Raw genomic sequence first — 20,812 nt, 5'->3', positions numbered from 1 at the left:
GGGCGGCCCCAGGACAGGGACTGGGGCGCGGGGCCTTTCCCCTCTGGGAGGCACTGGCTCTGATCCAGCCCCAGGCAGGGGACGGCGGGCACGGGGGCAGCAGCGGCCTGGGTGGTGGGCACTGACTACGGAAATCCTGAACTCCAGGGCGGGGAATCTGTCGCTTTTTGCTTCCGGGACTCAGAATCCCTGGCTCTCTCCCAGCCCCCCCCCTGCCGATGATGTCACCAGCACCCCCAAAGAGCCTCTCCCAGCATGCTGTGCGGAGGGCGCCCTCCTTGGCTGGGGGATGCAGATGGGGCTCGGGTCCCGGCAGGTGAGTTGAAGGCAGGGGCTGGGAGGGGGGAGTGCGTGGTTGAAGGAGGGGGGGGTAGCATGGATACTGCTCCCCCCCCCCCCCAGCCAGCCCCAGGGAAGGACAGAGACACAGCCGGAGACTGTTTCTCCCTGCGGCTCAACAGACACTTCGGGGTTTGCAGATGACACCCCCCTCCCCTCATACGCCCTGTCAGTCTGTCTGTCCATCTATCCCCATACACCTAATTCCTCTATCCATCCTTCTGTCAGTCTGCCCTAGACACCCCCCATGCCCCCCTCTATCTATCTATCCATCCCCATAGTCCCCCTCTATCTATCTATCTATCTATCTATCCATCCATCCCCATAGACCCCCTCTATCTATCTATCTATCTATCTATCTATCTATCTATCTATCTATCTATCCCCATAGACCCCCTCTATCTATCTATCTATCCCCATACACCTAACTGCTCTATCCATCCTTCTGTCAGTCTGCCCCAGACACCCCCATGCCCCCCTCTATCTATCTATCTATCTATCTATCTATCTATCTATCTATCCCCATAGACCCCCTCTATCTATCTATCTATCTATCTATCTATCTATCTATCTATCTATCTATCTATCCCCATAGACCCCCTCTATCTATCTATCTATCTATCTATCTATCTATCTATCCCCATCCACCTCATCTATCTATCTATCTATCCCCATAGACCCCCTCTATCTATCTATCAATCTATCTATTTCTGGGTGTATCTTTCTATCCATCTCTCTCTATCCCTGTCTCTCTCCACCTCTCTCCCTCCATCCTTCCTTCCTTCTGTGTATTTCTGTCTGTCCATCCACACCCGGAGCTTTCTCCATCCCTCCCCTTGGATATTCCGGTCTCTACCCATCCATCCCCGGACACGGGATCTATCCCCCGCGCCCCCTGCATCTCTCCACCCCCCCCACAGCTCCCCTTGTAGCTCCGGAGCGCCCCCCCCCGCTCCCTCCCTCCTCTCTCCATCTCTGCATCTTTCGCTCTTTCTCCAGGCTCCGACCAGCAACCTGCCACATTCCCCCGCTCCCCCCCCCGCCCAGCTCCCCCCCCCGCTCCCCAGCCCAGCGCGCCAGCGGGGGGGGGGGGGAGGACGGAGACGCAGCGGCTCCTGCCTTTTCCTCTCCTGCTGGGGGGCGCAGACACAGCCGGGAGGGGGGGATCGGGGCTCAGGGGGCCCCTCCCCCCCAGGTGCAGCCTGCAGCGCCCCCCCCCGCCGGCTTCCCCCAGCTGGGCCCCTTGGAGGCGCCGCGGCCGGGGGGGAGCCGGGCGCAGCGGCGGCGGCTGAGCTGGTCAAGTTCGCGCAGAGGAGCCGGAGGATGCGGGTGGGGGGGGTTGGATGGGGGGATCCCAGCCCCCCAGCACAGCCGGAGCGGACGGGGGGGGCAGACAGACGGACGGAGGGACGGCAGCCTCCCCCCCCCGCCCTGAGTTCTTTGTTCATCTCCATGGGGTGGGGAGGGGGGCGCCCCCGGGCGCGCACCGCGTCCCCCCACCCCCAATTTACGCGTCGCGGCGCCGCCGGCGCTAGGAGCAGGTAGGTGGATGGGTTTAGGGGGCGGGGGGGCTCGGTTCGGTGGGGGAAGGGGGCCAGAGGAGACCCCCCCGCTTGGCACTGAGCTGTGTGGCCGGGGCTAAGGGGGCTTCTCGTCAATCTCGGGGTAAAGACCACCCCCCCAGACTGGACCTGAGCTGTGGAGTGGGAGATTATGGGGGGTTCTGTGAATTTGGGGGGAAGGGGATAGCCCCCAGATTGGCACTGAACATGGGGGTCAGGGGGATCCAGAGGGGACCCCTCAGATCGGCACTGAGCTGCGGGTGGGAGGTTATGGGGGGTCTCTCTGATCGTGGGGGAGGGGTTGGTGGAGGGGGACCCCCCAGAATGGCACGGAGCTGCGTAAGGAGTATATCAAGGTCTCTGTAAGTTGGGGGGTCGATGGAGGGAGACCCCTCAGATTGGCACTGAGCTGTGGATGGGGAAGCTTTGAGGTCTCTCTGATCTTGTGGGGCTGCGTTTGTCGGGGAGGTGGGTCTGGAAAGGGAGACACTGAGCTGGGGGAGAGTTTGAGGGGGGTCTAGCTCTGATCTAATGCTGAAGAATCTCTGTTGGGGGGGGGAGAAATGGTGGGCAGATCCCTGTGCCTGGGCTGATCCATCCCAAGTGGGGCGGGACCCCAAGGCCAGATGAAGGTGGAGAGTGGGGGAGGAGGTGAGATGCCACTGTAGGAAGCAGATGGTGGAGCAGAGAGTCCCCCCCGAAAGATAGACACACTGGGGTCCAGCTCACCCACTGGAGAATGGGGTGAGGGGAGTCCAGGAAGGGACTGGTATCTAGTGGTTAGAGCAGGTGGAACTGGGAGCCAGGACTCCTGGGTTCTCTTCCTAGCTCTGGGAGAGGAGTGGTGTCTAGTGGTTAGAGCACTCAGAGGCCGGTGGGAGGTGATGAGGCCTGCTGGCTTTTCCTCCTGAGGCTGGCTGGATATTCTTGTATAATGAATATTGCTGAGGACAGGAAAAGGGGTCAGCACAGAATATATGTGGGGGGGAGGGTGTATTTTAGGAAGTGTATGTAACAGCCCCCCCCCCGCCTGATTTCTGCCTATCCCTTGGCAATATAATTTATTCCTCCCAAGATGCACCACGCTGCAGTTACAAAGAGGGGGAGGGGAGATCCTTGGCTCCCCATGACTTTGTGTAACCAGCCAGGAAGGGCTGCGGGTCGGGAGTGAGGGGCACCGGCAGAGCTGGGGGGCACACCCAGGGCTGGGCTAGCAGGGGGCTGCAGGTCGGGAGTGAGGGGCAGCGGCAGAGCTGGGGGGCACACCCAGGGCTGGGCTAGCAGGGGGCTGCAGGTCGGGAGTGAGGGGCAGCGGCAGAGCTGGGGGGCACACCCAGTGCTGGGCTAGCAGGGGCTGCAGGTCGGGAGTGAGGGGCACCGGCAGAGCTGGGGGGCACACCCAGGGCTGGGCTAGCAGGGGGCTGCAGGTCGGGAGTGAGGGGCAGCGGCAGAGCTGGGGGGCACACCCAGTGCTGGGCTAGCAGGGGCTGCAGGTCAGGAGTGAGGGGCACCGGCAGAGCTGGGGGGCACACCCAGGGCTGGGCTAGCAGGGGCTGCAGGTCGGGAGTGAGGGGCACCGGCAGAGCTGGGGGGCACACCCAGGGCTGGGCTAGCAGGGGGCTGCAGGTCGGGAGTGAGGGGCAGCGGCAGAGCTGGGGGGCACACCCAGGGCTGGGCTAGCAGGGGCTGCAGGTCGGGAGTGAGGGGCTCTGTTTCCTCACACAAGGGTTAATGATTTTGACTTGAACTTCCCAGAGCCGGGACATTCCGGGGAGGGTGGGTAAGGTCAAGGAAAGGATGAGGAGGGGCTTCCCTTTGGGGGGGGAGCCTGGGGCTCTGTTTAGGGGGGCAGGTTCCACTTTCCTTGAATTGCAGGGCCACCCAGAGGATTCAGGGGACAAAGCAATTTTGGGGGCCCCTTCCGTACAAAAAAGTTGAAATACTATAGAATACTATATTCTCATGGGGCCCCCTGTGGGGCTCGGGGCCTGGGGCAAATTGCCCCACTTGCCCCCCCTCCGGGCGGCCCTGCTGAATTGAGCAGCCCTTCCCCCACATTCCTGCGCTCAGCCCCCCTAGATCTGAGCCGGCGCCTGGGAGATCCCGCCAGGGATTTGGGGAGGGGGTCGTGGGGAGTTTCTGTGGGGGAAGGTGATCAGAGAGGGAATCAGAGACCCCCCCCATTCCAGACCTGGGGAGAGAACCCAGAAGTCCTAGCTCCCAGCCCCCACCGCCCATTGGAGCCCATTCCCCTCCCAGAGCCAGGTCAGATGCAGACTGTGCAGGGCCGTGGCGCTCGCAGGGTTAACGTCTGGCAGCGGCTGGTGGGGGGGTATTAAGGGGTCAAGGGGGAGCAAGTCCCAGGTGCAGACTGTCTGTGAAGCCAGACGAGGTCAGAGGTCACGGGCAGGGGCAGGGGTCGCTCCCAGCACTGTCGCCTGTGCATAAATCATAGTGTCTGGGAGAGGAGGAGGGTCTGGTGGGTTAGAGCCGGGGAGGGGGAGGGCTGGGAGCCAGGACTCCTGGGTTCATATAACTGCCACATTCCTATTACAGATAGCCGCAGAAACATTCACACACACAGTGTGTATATATGTGCATGCACACTGAGCTGTCGTGTGTGTGTGTGTGTGTGTGTGTGTGTGTGTGTGTGTGTGTGTGTCTTCCTGCCTGCCCTGCTGAAGGGGGTGAGTCCTGGGGTGTATGTTTGAGAGAGAGAGGGGGGGAGTGTGCATGTGGCTCTGTGTGTATGTGTGTAGAGTGTTTGTGTGTCTGCAGATGGAGTGTGTACTTCCATCTGTGTGAGTGGGTGATCAAACAAGTGCATTTGTGGAGGGGCCCGTGCACACACATACACAGTCACTCTGAGTGTTCAGGTTACACAATCACAGTTAAACACTTGCACAATCAGACTCACAGTTTCAAATAGTGACAGTCGGACAATCAGATGTTTGCAGTCACACACATTCACTTGCACACAGTGACAGTTGCACCCATGAACAGTCACAACCAGACATACAGTCATGCAGTGACAGTCGCACACATGGACTGCCCCAATCACACCAACTCAGTCACACACAGTGACAGTTGCACACAGGGGTATTCACAACCACACACACATTTACATACAGTGGCAGTCACACACCCTGACAATGACAATTGTACACCCTTGCAGTGACAATTATGCACACTCACTGTTAGACACAACTGCATGCAACACTTCACAATCACATGCTCACAGTCGCACACAATGCTGTTCACAACTACACACACAGAGTTGCATATGATGACAGTTTCACATGCTCACAAGTTAGACACAATCGCACTGCATGACTGCCAGTCACATGCTCACAGTCACACACACTGATGTTCACAATCACACACATACAGTTACATACTGTGACAGTCACACACTCACAGTGACAGTCGCACACACTGATGTCACAGTAACACCCACACAGTTACATATAGTGACAGACACCCAGTGACAGTCGCACACACACAATCTCACCATCTCAGACTTCACCTCCCCCCTTCACTTTCATTGTCTGGGTCAGAGCCAGAAGCCTCTTAGAAACGTGACCTTCTGGGACCTGGGAGGGAGCTGTGGGAGGGGGGCGAAGGAGCGAGGGTGGCATGTCAGGAATGAAGGGCATCAAGAAGGGGGGCTCTCAGCAGCCCCCCCCCACCCCTCGTGACTCTCTACCCTGCCCCCCCCAGCTTAAACTCCCTCTACTGCCCCCACTCCAGCCCCATTTCTGGCCTCTCTTCGCATGGATAGAACCTGGGTTCGGTGTGAGGGGCACCTGCAGAGCTGGTGGTGGGGCAAGCTCAGGGCTGGGCTATCAGGGGGCTGCGGGTCGGGAGTGAGGGGCACCAGCAGAGCTGGTGGTGGGGGAAGCTCAGGGCTGGGCTATCAGGGGGCTGCAGGTCGGGAGTGAGGGGCACCGGCAGAGCTGGTGGTGGGGGAAGCCCAGGGCTGGGCTATCAGGGGGCTGCGGGTCGGGAGTGAGGGGCACCGGCAGAGCTGGGCGGGGGGGAAGCTCAGGGCTGGGCTATCAGGGGGCTGCGGGTCGGGAGTGAGGGGCACCGGCAGAGCTGGGCGGGGGGGAAGCTCCGGGCTGGGCTATCAGGGGGCTGCGGGTCGGGAGTGAGGGGCACCGGCAGAGCTGGTGGTGGGGGGGAAGCTCAGCGCTGGGCTATCGGGGCTGCGGGTCAGGAGTGAGGGGCACCGGCAGAGCTGGTGGTGGGGGAAGCCCAGGGCTGGGCTGGCGGGGGGCTGTGGATCGGGAGTGAGGGGCACCGGCAGAGCTGGGGGTGGGGGGAGCCCAGGGCTGGGCTGGCAGGGGGCTGCAGGTCGGGAGTGAGGGGCACCAGCAGAGCTGCTGGGGGGGGGAGGCTCAGGGCTGGGCTATCAGGGGGCTGCAGGTCGGGAGTGAGGGGCACCGGCAGAGCTGGGCGGGGGGGAAGCTCAGGGCTGGGCTATCAGGGGGCTGCAGGTCGGGAGTGAGGGGCACCGGCAGAGCTGGTGGTGGGGGGGAAGCTCAGGGCTGGGCTATCGGGGCTGCGGGTCAGGAGTGAGGGGCACCGGCAGAGCTGGTGGTGGGGGAAGCCCAGGGCTGGGCTGGCGGGGGGCTGTGGATTGGGAGTGAGGGGCACCGGCAGAGCTGGGGGTGGGGGGAGCCCAGGGCTGGGCTGGCAGGGGGCTGCAGGTCGGGAGTGAGGGGCACCAGCAGAGCTGGTGGTGGGGGGGAGGCTCAGGGCTGGGCTATCAGGGGGCTGCGGGTCAGGAGTGAGGGGCACCAGCAGAGCTGGTGGGGGGGGGAGGCTCAGGGCTGGGCTATCAGGGGGCTGCGGGTCAGGAGTGAGGGGCACCAGCAGAGCTGGTGGTGGGGGGGAAGCTCAGGGCTGGGCTATCAGGGGGCTGCGGGTCGGGAGTGAGGGGCACCAGCAGAGCTGGGTGGGGGGGAAGCTCAGGGCTGGGCTGGCAGGGGGCTGCGGGTCGGGAGTGAGGGGCACCAGCAGAGCTGGTGGTGGGGGGGAAGCTCAGGGCTGGGCTCTCAGGGGGCTGCGGGTCAGGAGTGAGGGGCACCGGCAGAGCTGGTGGTTGGGGGGGAAGCTCAGGGCTGGGCTATCGGGGCTGCGGGTCAGGAGTGAGGGGCACCGGCAGAGCCGGTGGTGGGGGAAGCCCAGGGCTGGGCTGGCGGGGGGCTGTGGATTGGGAGTGAGGGGCACCGGCAGAGCTGGGGGTGGGGGGAGCCCAGGGCTGGGCTATCAGGGGGCTGCGGGTCAGGAGTGAGGGGCACCGGCAGAGCTGGGGGTGGGGGGGAGCCCAGGGCTGGGCTCTCAGGGGGCTGCGGGTCGGGAGTGAGGGGCACCGGCAGAGCTGGTGGTGGGGGGGAAGCTCAGGGCTGGGCTATCAGGGGGCTGCGGGTCGGGAGTGAGGGGCACCGGCAGAGCTGGGGGTGGGGGGAGCCCAGGGCTGGGCTATCAGGGGGCTGCGGGTCGGGAGTGAGGGGCACCGGCAGAGCTGGTGGGGGGGGGAGGCTCAGAGCTGGGCTATCAGGGGGCTGCGGGTCGGGAGTGAGGGGCACCGGCAGAGCTGGGGGTGGGGGGAGCCCAGGGCTGGGCTATCAGGGGGCTGCGGGTCGGGAGTGAGGGGCACCGGCAGAGCTGGTGGTGGGGGGGGAAGCTCAGGGCTGGGCTATCAGGGGGCTGCGGGTCGGGAGTGAGGGGCACCGGCAGAGCTGGGCGGGGGGGGAAGCTCAGGGCTGGGCTATCAGGGGGCTGCGGGTCGGGAGTGAGGGGCGCCGGCAGAGCTGGGGGTGGGGGGAGCCCAGGGCTGGGCTATCAGGGGGCTGCGGGTCGGGAGTGAGGGGCACCGGCAGAGCTGGGGGTGGGGGGAGCCCAGGGCTGGGCTATCAGGGGGCTGCGGGTCGGGAGTGAGGGGCACCGGCAGAGCTGGGCGGGGGGGGAAGCTCAGGGCTGGGCTATCAGGGGGCTGCGGGTCGGGAGTGAGGGGCACCGGCAGAGCTGGGGGTGGGGGGAGCCCAGGGCTGGGCTATCAGGGGGCTGCGGGTCGGGAGTGAGGGGCACCGGCAGAGCTGGTGGTGGGGGAAGCCCAGGGCTGGGCTGGCGGGGGGCTGTGGATTGGGAGTGAGGGGCACCGGCAGAGCTGGGGGTGGGGGGAGCCCAGGGCTGGGCTGGCAGGGGGCTGCAGGTCGGGAGTGAGGGGCACCAGCAGAGCTGGTGGTGGGGGGGAGGCTCAGGGCTGGGCTATCAGGGGGCTGCGGGTCAGGAGTGAGGGGCACCAGCAGAGCTGGTGGGGGGGGGAGGCTCAGGGCTGGGCTATCAGGGGGCTGCGGGTCAGGAGTGAGGGGCACCAGCAGAGCTGGTGGTGGGGGGGAAGCTCAGGGCTGGGCTATCAGGGGGCTGCGGGTCGGGAGTGAGGGGCACCAGCAGAGCTGGGTGGGGGGGAAGCTCAGGGCTGGGCTGGCAGGGGGCTGCGGGTCGGGAGTGAGGGGCACCAGCAGAGCTGGTGGTGGGGGGGAAGCTCAGGGCTGGGCTATCAGGGGGCTGCGGGTCAGGAGTGAAGGGCACCGGCAGAGCTGGTGGTGGGGGGGAAGCTCAGGGCTGGGCTATCGGGGCTGCGGGTCAGGAGTGAGGGGCACCGGCAGAGCCGGTGGTGGGGGAAGCCCAGGGCTGGGCTGGCGGGGGGCTGTGGATTGGGAGTGAGGGGCACCGGCAGAGCTGGGGGTGGGGGGAGCCCAGGGCTGGGCTATCAGGGGGCTGCGGGTCGGGAGTGAGGGGCACCGGCAGAGCTGGTGGGGGGGGGAGGCTCAGAGCTGGGCTATCAGGGGGCTGCGGGTCGGGAGTGAGGGGCACCGGCAGAGCTGGGGGTGGGGGGAGCCCAGGGCTGGGCTATCAGGGGGCTGCGGGTCGGGAGTGAGGGGCACCGGCGGAGCTGGTGGTGGGGGGGGAAGCTCAGGGCTGGGCTATCAGGGGGCTGCGGGTCGGGAGTGAGGGGCACCGGCAGAGCTGGGCGGGGGGGGGAAGCTCAGGGCTGGGCTATCAGGGGGCTGCGGGTCGGGAGTGAGGGGCGCCGGCAGAGCTGGGGGTGGGGGGAGCCGAGGGCTGGGCTATCAGGGGGCTGCGGGTCGGGAGTGAGGGGCGCCGGCAGAGCTGGTGGGGGGGGAGGCTCAGGGCTGGGCTATCAGGGGGCTGCAGGTCGGGAGTGAGGGGCACCAGCAGAGCTGGTGGGGGGGGAGGCTCAGGGCTGGGCTATCAGGGGGCTGCGGGTCGGGAGTGAGGGGCACCGGCAGAGCTGGTGGTGGGGGTGGGGGTGGGAGTGTTATTTTCTACTTGAACGCTCTGGTTGATCCAGCTGGTTCTGTGACCTTTGACCCTAGGGGGCTGGAGTGGGGGTGACTTGGCCTGGGGAAGTGAGCTGGATTTGGGAGGGGGTTGGCTGGGAGATTTGGGAGTGTCTGTGCTGAGCTGGCAGGTGTGTGTGTGGGTGTGTGTCCCTGCTGCCCCCTGGTAGAGGGGATGGGCCCTGTTCTGTGTGTGTGTGTGTGTGTGTGTGTGTGTCCTTCTGCCCCCTAGTGGAGGGGACGGGCCTGTTCTCTGTGTGTGTGTGTGTGTGTCCCTGCTGCCCCCGGTGAAGGGGACGGGCCCTGTTCTGTGTGTGTGTGTGTGTGTGTGTGTCCCTGCTGCCCCCTGGTAGAGGGGACGGGCCCTGTTCTCTTTGTGTGTGTGTGTGTGTGTGTGTCCTTCTGCCCCCTGGTGGAGGGGACGGGCCCTACTCTGTGTGTGTGTGTGTGTGTGTGTCCCTGCTGCCCCCTGGTGAAGGGGACGGGCCCTGTTCTCTCTCTGTGTGTGTGTGTGTGTGTCCCTGCTGCCCCCTGGTGGAGGGGACGGGCCTGTTCTGTGTGTGTGTTTGTGTGTGTGTGTGAGTGAGTCCCTACTGCCCCCTGGTGAAGGGGACGGGCCCTGTTCTCTGTGTGTGTGTGTGTGTCCCTGCTGCCCCCTGGTGAAGGGGACGGGCCCTGTTCTCTGTGTGTGTGTGTGTGTCCCTGCTGCCCCCTGGTGAAGGGGACGGGCCCTGTTCTCTGTGTGTGTGTGTGTGTGTGTCCCTGCTGCCCTCTGGTAGAGGGGATGGGCCCTGTTCTGTGTGTGTGTGTGTATAGGTGTGTGTCCTTCTGCCCCCTGGTGGAGGGGACGGGCCCTACTCTGTGTGTGTGTGTCCCTGCTGCCCCCTGGTAGATGGGATGGGCCCTGTTCTCTCTGTGTGTGTGTGTGTGTGTGTGTGTGTGTGTGTGTGTGTGTCCTTCTGCCCCCTGTTGGACGGGACGGGCCCTGCTCTGTGTGTGTGTTTGTGTGTGTGTGTGAGTGAGTCCCTACTGCCCCCTGGTGAAGGGGACAGGCCTTGTGCTCTGTGTGTGTGTGTGTGTGTGTGTGTGTGTGTGTGTGTCCCTGCTGCCCCCTGCTGGAGAAGACAGGCCCTGCTCTGTGTTTGTGTGGTCACAGGATGGCAGTGCTGCTCCATTGTGTTGTAACTGCAACACAATGGTTGCGTTGCTGCACAGCTCCGGTGGCAGGGTGATACCTGTGCTGTGCACTGGTTTTGCCATTGTGTCACAGCAGTGGTGTGGGCTGTGGGTGTATTCTCATTACACACAGGGGGTTGTTAGCCCTGGCTGGATGTGGTCACGTGAGCACAGTTGTGGTGTTGAGCGACTGTGCTGCTGTCTGGTTGTGGTACAGGCACAGAGTTGTGTTAGTGTTGCATGACACTGAGCAGGTGTTTTCGGCAGTGTTGCCATTCCATGCACATAAGGCCCCTATGGCGTGGGCCATGGGCTGGTTAGACAGGGACCCCTTGCCCAGCCCTGAGATGCAGCCACCTCTAGGGTAGGGCACTGGGCCTGGTTATACAGGGCCTCCTTGTCTGCCGCTGAGATGCAGCCACCTCTGGGGTGGGGCACCAGCCTCTCCAGCCCCCACTTCCCTGCCCCCACTCAGATCTGTTCCCCTACCCCATTGACCAGGGAAGGAGCTGGCCCGGGAGCTGGAGAGGTTGAAGGAGGCTGAGAGGGATGACAAGAAGTGGGGGAGGGGGGCAGAAGAAAGGATGGAAGGGACAGGGGTGGAGATGGAGGAGGAGAAGAAGGAAAGATGGGGGGGGTAATGGAGGAGCTCCTTGCTGGGATGACCAGCTGGTAAGGCCTCAACTCCCCCCACACGAAAGGGTTAAAAGTTCAAGGCCAATGGGGTGATTTAAAGGGCCAGGCACACCTATTCTTTTGGGGGGTGTTCTTTGAGGAATTGGAGGGGATATGATGGGGGGTCATTCCAGGATCCAGCCATATTAGTGGCTATTCCAGACAGCCAGACCTCCCTCCCTCAGACCTGGGTCCCCAGTGTCTCCCCACACCCTGTGTCCTTTCAGGATGTGCTGGGGACTCCTTCAGGTGTCATTAGTCAGCAGCTGTTGCTTTAAGAAATGCCCCCCACCCACACTGGCTAGAGCAGGGAGCCCGGACTTCGGGGTTCTTTCCCTGGCTCCGGGAGGGGAGTGGTGCCTAGTGGTTAGAGCAGGGAGGCTGGGAGCCTGGACTTCTGGGTTCTTTCCCTAGCACTTAGAGGGGAGCGGGGCCTAGTGGTTAGAGCGAGGGGGGGTGCTGGGAGCCCAGACTGCTGGGTTCTATCCCTGGCTCTTGGAGGGCAGCGGTTCCTAGTGGTTAGAGCAGTGGGGGGCTAGGAGTCTGTCCTATCTGCTTTAAGACAGCCAGTTCCCCCGCTCTGGGGCTAGATTGGGGATGATGCCCCGTAGCGGGGAAAGGCCCTGGACCCACAAACAGTCCAGATTATTTCTTGTGGCAGAGCCTGGGAGGGTCAAGTTGCACCCCTGATATATGTGTGTGTGTGTGTGTGTGTGTGTGTGTGTGTGTGTGTGTCCCTGCTGCCCCCTGCTGGAGGGGACGGGCCCTGCTCTGCGTAGGTGTGTATACGCACACACGCATTGTTGGTTCTGACTGTTTTTTTGGCCTTGGTGTGTCATTGTACCTGCTGTGTGTGTGACTGTGAGTCTGTCTGCTTGTATGGGCCTGCTTTGTACGTGTATGACTGTGTGGTGTGCACACATGCTCGCTCTCTGTTGTTGTGTCTCTGTTTCTCAATACTTTGTGGTAGCCCAGTGTTGTTGTGTCCCAATCTCCGTGCTACGTTGTGTATCTTTTCTCGGCCTGTGCCCCCCTGTGATGCTGTGTCTCTGCGTGGCCAGGTGGCTGTGTGTCAGTGTGTTGCTCTCGGTGGGTGTCATGGAGTTGTGGGGTCTCTCTCTGGGTGCTATTGTGTATGGCTGTGTCATTGTGTTGCTCTGCGTCTCACTGTGGTGTGAGGGGTCTGTGCGAGGCGCAACGTGTGTCTGTGCATTGCACGGCGGTGTGGGCCATCTGTGTGCACACCCTGCTCCCTACGGGACCCCCAACAGCCCCCCTTCAGGGGTCAGGGAGAGCCAGCAAGACAGTCTGCTGCCATGGCAACGGGGCCTAGCACAGCCCAGAGCCTGCCCCCCCGCCCCATTAACCCTTCCTGGTCCAGGCCCTGCTCCCACCCCCCAGCTCTGTCAGTGCCCCTCAGTCCCGACTCAGGCCCCTGCTTGCCCAGCAGGGCCACCCAGAGGATTCCAGGGGCCTGGGGCCATCGGCGGCAGGCGGCTCCGGTGCACCTCCCGCAGGCGTCCCTGCAGAGGGTCCGCTGGTCCCGCGGCTCTGGTGGAGCATCCGCAGCCGTGCCTGCGGGAGACCCACCGGAGCCGCGGGACCAGCGGACCCTCCGCAGCCATGCCTGCGGGAGACCCACCGGAGCCGCGGGACCAGCGGACCCTCTGCAGCCATGCCTGCGGGAGACCCACCGGAGCCGTGGGACCGGCAAGCGGCAGGGGGCCCCCCGCGCGGCGAAATGTCTAGAGCCGGCCCTGTTCGGCGGCGGGGGGCCCTTCCGTTCTGGGACCCACCACCGAAGTGCAGCCCGCTCTTCGGCGGTAATTTGGTGGCGGGGGGCCCCCGCCGCGGGTCTTCGGGGCACTTGGGCGGCTGGTCCCTGAAGGGAAGGGCCCCCCGCCGCCGAATTACCGCCGAAGACCGGGTTGCACTTCGGCAGCAGGTCCCGCTTCGGCGGTAATGCGATGGGGGGGGTCCTTCTGCCCCGGAGCGGAAGGACTCCCCCGCCAGCGAAGACCGGGAGCAGAAGAAGCTCTGGGGCCCGGCCTCGCAAGTGTTTTCTGGGGCCCCCAAGTGAGTGAAGGACCCCACTCCAGGGGCCCTGAAAAACTCTGGTGGGGGCCCCTGCGGAGCCCGGGGCCTGGGGCAAATTGCCCCTCTTGCCCCCCCCGGGCGTCCCTGGCCCTGGGCACCCCCCACCCCAGTTCTGGCTCCCTCCCAGCCCCCCTGCTCTCCCATTCCCCTCCCAGAGCCAGGGAGAGAACCCAGGAGTCCTGCCTCCCAGCCCCCCACTCTAACCACTAGAGTCTAGACCCCTGGCCTGAGGTTAATTCACCCCGTTCATGGGATGGTGTTAACAGGGTGGAACAGTTTCACCCAGTTCTGTGAACAGGGCAGTTTTAACTCAGTGAAACACAATGCAGTGTGAGTGTGACCTGCATTACACATTTGTGTATAACACTCTTGACTGTTAACACAACTCTTTGATTGTGGAGTGTCGCATGAGTTTCTCCACACACAGGAGTGTTAGCACAATGATTGTGTGTCCACACACACAGGCACTTTGAGAGGATTGTGTAGTATCACACAGGTGTGCATGCACACACTGGAATAATGACACAGTGACTGTGACATGTCACACAAGTGTGTCCACACAAACATACATAGGCACATCAGCACCATGCATTTGGGGTGTCACACACGCAGGCACTACAACATGACGATTGTGTAGTGTCACACAACTGTATAGACACCCAGGCACATCAACACAATGATTGTGTAGTATCACACAAAAGATGTATCAACCCAACCATTTGTGTGTGCTTTATCTGCACAGGGCCAATCTGTGTCTAACCCCAACACACTTGGCTTTTGTGTTAACTACACACTGTCCAAAACCCACTGTCGGGACTGTGCCTATAAAATTGGGACATCTGGTCACCCTAGCGACAAGCAACTTTCCTTTTGGGAGGGAAAATGTATCCTTGTAAGTCCCGCCCCCCCATAGCCCCGCCCAACCCCACACTTCCTGGGGCAGTGGGGGTGGGAGGTCCCACAGCCCCACCCCACAGGATTCGGAAAGACACAGGCCAGCAGGGAAGCCACCCGCAGTTGCTGAGCCAAGCCCGGCCAAAAACCTGCTGAGCAGAACTAATAAAGATCCAGGGAGAGAACCCAGGAGTCCTGGCTCCCAGCCCTCCCGTTGTGACCACTAGACTCCCCTCCCCTCCCCGAGCTGGGGAGAGAAGCCAGGAGTCCTGGCTCCCAGCCTGCCCCCCCCAACCACTAGGCGCCACTGCCCTCCCGCGCTGGTCTCTGGGGCCAATGCCATGGGGGGCTGGGGGCTCGAGGCTGGGGCCAGCCGGGCGCTGCCGATCCGCCCCCGGGGGGGGGAGGAGAGAGTTAACCACAGGGCCGGCTGCTCCTTGGATGCCAGCCCAGCTCTGTTCTTGTTACCCACAATCCTTCATTCCTCCCCCCCCTTCTCTGGCACCGACCGGATCCCTGGCACTGAGGTTGGTCCGACAGTCCCCCCCAGCCGGACCCCCCCCGGTCACCCTCCCTCCCCACCCGCCCCCCGGGCACCGCCTGGCAGCCCTGCCCAGCCCCACGGCCCCCGCGTGCCATCCTTCCACTCCTCCTCTCACCCCCTTTTCTCCTTCCTTTCTTCCCTGCAGCTCGGCCGCGCCCGGGACCCAGCCGGAGCCCTCGGGCCCATCGTGGGGAGATTTCAGGGTGAGCATCTCCCCCCTCCTCCGTCACCCCTTTTTGGCTCAGCTGGGGCTGCGGGTCGGGAGTGAGGGGCACCAGCACAGCGGTGGATGGGAGCTGAGGGCTGGGCTAGTAGGGGGCTGCGGATCGGGATAGGGGGCACCGGCGGAGCAGTGGGGTGCGGGTCGGGATGGAGGGGCACTGGCAGGGCTGTGGAGTGGGGAGCCAAGGGGGCTGCGAGTTGGGACTGAGGGGCACTGGCAGGACTGTAAGGGGGGACCCCCATTTGTTCAGATCCCTGGATCACAGCAGGGAGAGCGTGTGATGGGCGGACAGGAGCCTTTGCTGGACAGACGGACGCGGTGGGGGGGCAGCTCGCTCTGGGCGCCGGATACAAAATGGCGGCTGGTTGGTTGCACCCCACCCCCAGCCTGGAGAGTTGGGGAGTGGGACAATTTGGGGTTAACCCTTCCGATGCCAGGAGGATTTTAGGTTCCCTGGCCCACCCCTGCACCTGCTCCCTGGGCCCCTTACACCTTGCTGGGCCCCTTACAGCCGCCCTGCCATCCCAGCCCTGGGTCCACCCCCCAGCTCTGCCAGTGCCCCTCACTCCCGAACCGCAGCCCCCTGCTAGCCCAGCTCTGCCTCCTCGCCAGCTCTGCCGGTGCCCCTCACTCCTGACCCGCAGCCCTTGCTAGCCCAGCCCTGGCACCCCTCTGCTGTACCAGCATTGGGCTGCATTGCAGGGCTAGTCCGCGACGGATCAGCTTGTCAGGAATTCCCCCCGAGGGTCGGATCCGGACGCCGCTCTAGACAGGATGGCATTGGCTGCGGGGGGTGGAAAGGGTCTGAAGATTGAGGGGTCCCTGCCCCCCCAATCCCACCTCACTCCCACCCCCTCAATCCCAGCTTCTAGCATCAGGAGAGAAGCCAAGAATGCCTGAGCCCTGCCGCCCCTTCTCCAGGCCTGTGCGTTGGCTCGGCCCTGGCAGAACGAGGGCTGGGAGAGCTGGGGGGCTGCGGGTCAGGAGTGAGGGGCGCTGGCAGGGCTGGGGGGAGCCTAGGGCTGGGCTAGCAGGGGGCTGCAGGTCGGGAGTGAGGGGCACTGGCGGGGGGGAAGGGGAGGGTTGCTGGGCATGCGGGGAGGTGCCTGGCCCGTTGCCAAGCACCCGGAGGCCGTTGCTAGGGAACCAGGTTCCCTTGGCAGCCGACAGGCTCTTTCACTTTCGCTGAGTGGCACGGAGGGGGGAGGGGCTGAGCCCATTGGGGGATGGGCTCCCCCCTAGGACAGGCTGAGGGGGAGGGGAAGGTCCCCCACTGACACCCCCTCTTACCCCCTCCCCGTCATGGAACACAGACATAGACCCCTCCCCTCATTGACTCCACCTCTGAGGGACCCCCACTCCCATAGGCCCCTCCCCTTCATAGAACACGTCCCTAGACCCTGCCCCCATAGACCCCTCCCCTCATTGACTCCACCCCCTTAGGAATCCTAGTCCCATAGAACCCTGCCATAGACCCCGCCCCTCATTGAGCAGGACCCTTAGGAACCCCCACTCCTCATAGCCCCCTTCCCCTCATGGAGAACCGTCATCAACTGTCCTCATAGCCCCCCCCCCACACCATTGGCCTCGCCCCTTTCTGGACTCCATCCTTAAGGACCCTCCTCCCATTGGCCCCACCCCCAATAGGCCCCACCCCCTTATGGGATGCTCTTATTGACTCCTCCCCTTTATGAAGCTGAGCCCTCATAGCCTCTCCCTCCATTGGCCCCACCCCCTTGGGGGACCCCCCCCTCACCATTGACCCTGCCCCCTCCATCGACTGTCCCTTCTTAACCCAGCCCCCAGCCCCCCTCCCCCACTGACCTCCAGGGGTGGAGAGTGGCAGCTGGAGTCCTGATGGGGGAAGGGAAGGGCCCCCCCGAGGAGAGGCATTTCCCTGTGGGGGGGGTGGTTTAGACTGGGTCTCCCCATCCCCCCATGTCCTCCACCCCACCTTGTTCTATGCAGGGGGCTGCTAGGGCACTTGGCAGGGTAGCTGGGGGCTCTGGGCAATGGAGTGGGGTTGTTCAGGGGGGCTGCCAGGTGGGGGGGGCTCTCACTGGTTTAGAGGGGGGCAGATGCTCTCAGGCTGATCGTGTTTGTCTGCCAGGCCTGGGGGTGTCTCCGGTGGGGAGTGTCTCTGGTGGGGCGCTTGCCGAGGGGGGGTGTCTGCTGCATGCGGTGATGTGAATTCATTACAGCCTGGGGGAGGGGAGGCGGGCACCGACCTGCTGGCCAGACAATGGCAGCAGTCGCCATGGCAATGCGCCCAGCCATGCCAGCGCCCCCCCCCCATACTGTCTGGGGGAGGCATGACAGACAGACACAGCGTCCCTGCACCCGGAATGGCCCCTCCCCCAGGCTGGGTGTGAGGGGGGGCATCACTCATTATGGGATAGTCTGTACCCAGGGAGCCCCCCCAGACCCCACAGTCCCATGCTCCCCCATTACAACTGAGGCACCAGGAAGGATGGGGAGGGTGTTGGCAGCGGTGCCCACAGCCTGGGGGGGGCGTGAGGGAGCTGGCACCGTGCCCAGCTCTGGGCATTTTCCTCCGTCTGCGTCGCTCCTTTCCATTGTCTGCTTCGTTCCCTCACACTCTAGCAGGGCACCCCCCCCCCGTTCTTCCTTTCTCCTTCCTCCCCCCCATCTCCTTCCACGTCAATCTGTCCATCCATGCTGCGCCCCCCAACCTTCCAGAGAGGCAGTCACGCTCTTTCTCCCCCCCAAAATCTGCCCCCCAAACATTGGAGGTGAGGTCTGAGTCATGGGGGAAGGGGCCCAGCCCATCCTTCTTTCCATGCGTCTGTCCCGTCTGCCCCTCCAGAATGGCCAGTGACTGGAAAGACGAGGTAAGCCGTGGTGGGGGTCCCTCGCATTCCCCCTTTCCACTTGTGTCCTCTCTTTTGCTCCTTTCTTCCCTTGCTTCTTCCTCTGGAAGGCAGGGGGTCTTGCGTGGGGGGTGATGAGAGACGGGTTTCCCTCATGGGAGCATTTCAGGATTTGGGGTGATGATTCTGGTGGAGGCAGGGATAAGGGAAGGGCCTCATGGGACTTGGGGGAAACCATAGGACCTACATCATTATCATCAGAGAACCAGGAGTCCTGGCTCCCAGCCCCCCCACCCCCCCCGGCTCTAACCACTAGACTCTACTTCCCTCCCAGAGCCAGGGATCTCAGACCTAAATTTGGGGGAAATGCTCACAGATGGGTGAGGCTGAGAAACCCAGCACTGGCCGGGATTCACTGGGCAGGGAACTCTGGGCTGTGGGGAGCCCAGGGCTGGGTTAGCAGGGGGCTGCAGACTGGGCGTGAGCGGCAGGGCTGGGCTGTCAGGCGCAGTGACTGGGGGGTATCCTAGGGGACATTAATCTCCCCCAGTTCTCCCTGTGATGTCATCCCTGCTGGGGGTGCAGCCTGGTCACTGCTCCCAGCTTCCGTCAGGCCGTCCGGTGTGACAGCATAGGAGGGACATGAGTCAGAGCTGGGCAGCTGGCAGTCAGGTTTAGCTCCTGTGCCTGCTGAGTGCTATTTATTAGGTGTATTACAGTAGCCCCCAACAGTGCTAGTATTGGCCCTGGACCCCATCGTGCCAGGAGCTATACATTATGAGTGCTATTTATTAGGGGTATTACGGTAGAATCCAGCAGCCCCAGTGCTGGCCCCGGCCCCTATTGCACCAGGCGCTGTACGTTATGAGAGTTATTTATTAGGGGAATTATGACTTCCTGCTTTAGTCAGCTCCCAGACTCCCTCCTAAGCCTACCCCTCTGCCTCCCTTGCCCTCTCTGCTCTGCTCCTTACACAGCGGCAGGCAGATCTGTCCCCCACTGGGTGGCCCTGTCCTGGCAAGTGAGTTTGCCGTTGTCTCTTTCGATTCCCCATTGATGTGGACTGATCTTGGACTGTCTATTCAGGGACCCGTTCAGTTCCCTCCCCTCTCATACAGCTGGGTGGCACGTACACACCTGTGTCTCTTGGCGTGCCCGAAGAGTGAATGTAATCTTCTCCCCTACACCAGGTCACTGGGGGAGTGGGGGTGGGGGAGAACTGAGGCACACATGGGCTTCATCAAAATATGAGTAAAACTTCCCACTTTGTCACACTCTGGCCAAGTCATTTAACCCCTCCGTGCCTCCGTTTCCCCATCTGTACAGTGGGGTGATAGCACAGCCCTGCCCCATTGTAATGCTGAGAACATAAATACCTTGATGACTGTGAAGTGGTCTGAGAGCTGCTGATGAGAAACACTATAGAAGCACTAGGTGGATTACAGAGTCTAACCTGTAAACATGATCTTCATTAACGGCCAGTATAGTTAAGCATTGTTACGACTGCGTGTAAATGCACTGAGGGATAGCTTAGCCTATAAAATAGAAATAACATCCCATAAAATCTATCTTACATCACATGGTGTCTCTATTTTATTTTATTTTATGTTTTCTATTCTAACACTGAGATAGATTCAGTATGCAGAGATTATGATGTTTAAGCTACATATTACATTATATTATATTATATTTATTAAACAATGCCTAAACTCACTTTACAGTAATATAGAATTTTATCTATAAGAATATGTAACATAAAATGAAATACAGTATATAGATAGCATGAGGTTTTGTGTTTTACAGTTAATTGAACAGCGCTGGAACATAATTTAATATTGAGTGAGTTGTTAATTATTTTTTACATTTAATTAACAATGCTTAAACATAGTGTATATTAATATAGAGCATGTTTAGCCGTTAGAATACATTTGTAATATAAAACCAAAAATGAAATATAGGATATAGATAGTCTATATTATATTATATTATATTATATATTAACTATCCTTAAACATAAATTACAGTAATATAGGACTTGTTTATCTGTACAAATTTATAATATAAAATTAAATATAGTGTATAGATACTGTATACGTTTTTATATTATATTTTACATTTAATTTAACAATACGTACACATACTTATGTTAATACTGAGTAAGAGTTTTTATGTTATATTAGGTTTAACAATGCTTAAACATACACTACATTAATATACAATATGGGTTTATGTTACAGTTTGTATTTAACAATGCTTAACCCTAACTGATATTACTATACGCCAGGATATGTAATACACGACCTAAACTGAAATATCGTCTATCACTAGTCTATATTATGTGATATGAACGACCGGGCGGGGAAGGGGATCTCTTTTCTCTGGAGCCCAGCTGAGCGGTGCTCTGGGGCCGGGACAGGGGTGCTGAGTGGCCCAGCTACAGGCCGGGCAGAGCAGATTGTGCAGCATAAGCAGGTTGCCCATGGCGTGAGGGCCCGTTTGAGGTGGAGCGACCCGGGAACCCCTCTGCAGTCCTAGGACATGGGGTTAGTGGGTTCCAGGTGGTTGGAATGAGCCAGAAACCAGCATCTCGGTGCAGCGAGCCCATGAGTCTCGGTGTCTAGCACCACACTGCGCACCTAGGCTATCCTGTGATGCTTATCGGCCACACACAACCGTCGGCCACACACAACCATCCGTCGCGTTGCACCCTACCACACCTCCTGGCAAATCCACCCTGGCTCCCGTCTAGGATCCCCTCTCCACACAGCTCAGTTTTGCTCCCTTCCACCACCGCAGACGGAGAGAGCTGCAGCAGCAGAGCCCCCCCCTCCGTCTTTGCAGACTGTTCCCCCCCCTCGTCCCCACCCCCCGACCTTACCTTCCTCCATCACCCAACCTGGAGTCTCCAGGGGGCTTCTAGCGAGGCAGGTGCTCCCTTTGCCTTCATGCCCAGCAAGGAGCGTGCAATCGGCAGAAGGAAGAGGGCCAAGTTCCTACGAGAAAAAGGGTGAAACGGAGGCACGAGGGTTGGGCTTTGTTAACCATAGAAATAGTCTCTGGTATTTGTGAGAATCTCAGAAAGTATCAAAGAATTAAAT

The 20,812-nt window shown here is 61.3% G+C and overlaps 2 long non-coding RNA genes across 2 annotated transcripts in view; one reads left to right on the top strand and one right to left on the bottom strand.

Annotated features, from left to right (window-relative positions):
- Nucleotides 1–568: 568 nt before the first annotated feature.
- Nucleotides 569–20,812, bottom strand: part of LOC127038264 (uncharacterized) — a 20,630-nt gene continuing 386 nt past the window's right edge. Inside the window, exons 2-3 of the long non-coding RNA XR_007770608.1 lie at nt 870–953; nt 569–686 (exon numbers count right to left, since the gene is read on the bottom strand). This is a non-coding gene — a long non-coding RNA (uncharacterized LOC127038264). The remainder of the gene's footprint in view (nt 687–869; nt 954–20,812) is intronic.
- LOC127038265 (uncharacterized) lies at nt 14,613–19,704 on the top strand. The gene is made up of 3 exons (XR_007770609.1): nt 14,613–14,643; nt 14,806–14,863; nt 19,518–19,704. It is a non-coding gene; the product is annotated as an uncharacterized LOC127038265 (long non-coding RNA).

The sequence above is a fragment of the Gopherus flavomarginatus genome, chromosome 20, assembly GCF_025201925.1.
Source record: "Gopherus flavomarginatus isolate rGopFla2 chromosome 20, rGopFla2.mat.asm, whole genome shotgun sequence".
In the NCBI taxonomy this organism is placed as follows: Eukaryota; Metazoa; Chordata; order Testudines; family Testudinidae; genus Gopherus; species Gopherus flavomarginatus.
Note: the sequence above shows the minus strand (reverse complement) of the source record. Positions and strands in the feature narration are given on the sequence as shown.